This window comes from Octodon degus, unplaced genomic scaffold (genome assembly GCF_000260255.1).
Source record: "Octodon degus isolate 3935 unplaced genomic scaffold, OctDeg1.0 scaffold00245, whole genome shotgun sequence".
In the NCBI taxonomy this organism is placed as follows: domain Eukaryota; kingdom Metazoa; phylum Chordata; class Mammalia; order Rodentia; family Octodontidae; genus Octodon; species Octodon degus.
In genome coordinates, this window is record NW_004524821.1 from 377,351 (window position 1) to 377,580 (window position 230).

The window sequence follows — 230 nt, forward strand, 5'->3', positions numbered from 1 at the left end:
CTGCGCTTACACTGGCTGAACTGTGAAGATCTTTCTTCCCTTCAAAGTGCCGTGGAGAACACCGTCTCCGGGGTCCCGCCGAAGGAGCTTCTGTAAGTCGCAATCACCAGTCGTCAGTTTTCAAAATAAGAAACTGAGGCTCAGAATTCTCAGGCCGTGCAATTCCACGCCTAGCATTCCGACGACAGACTTCAAAATTCAGCAGCTGTCCCAACACAACTGCAGGCTGA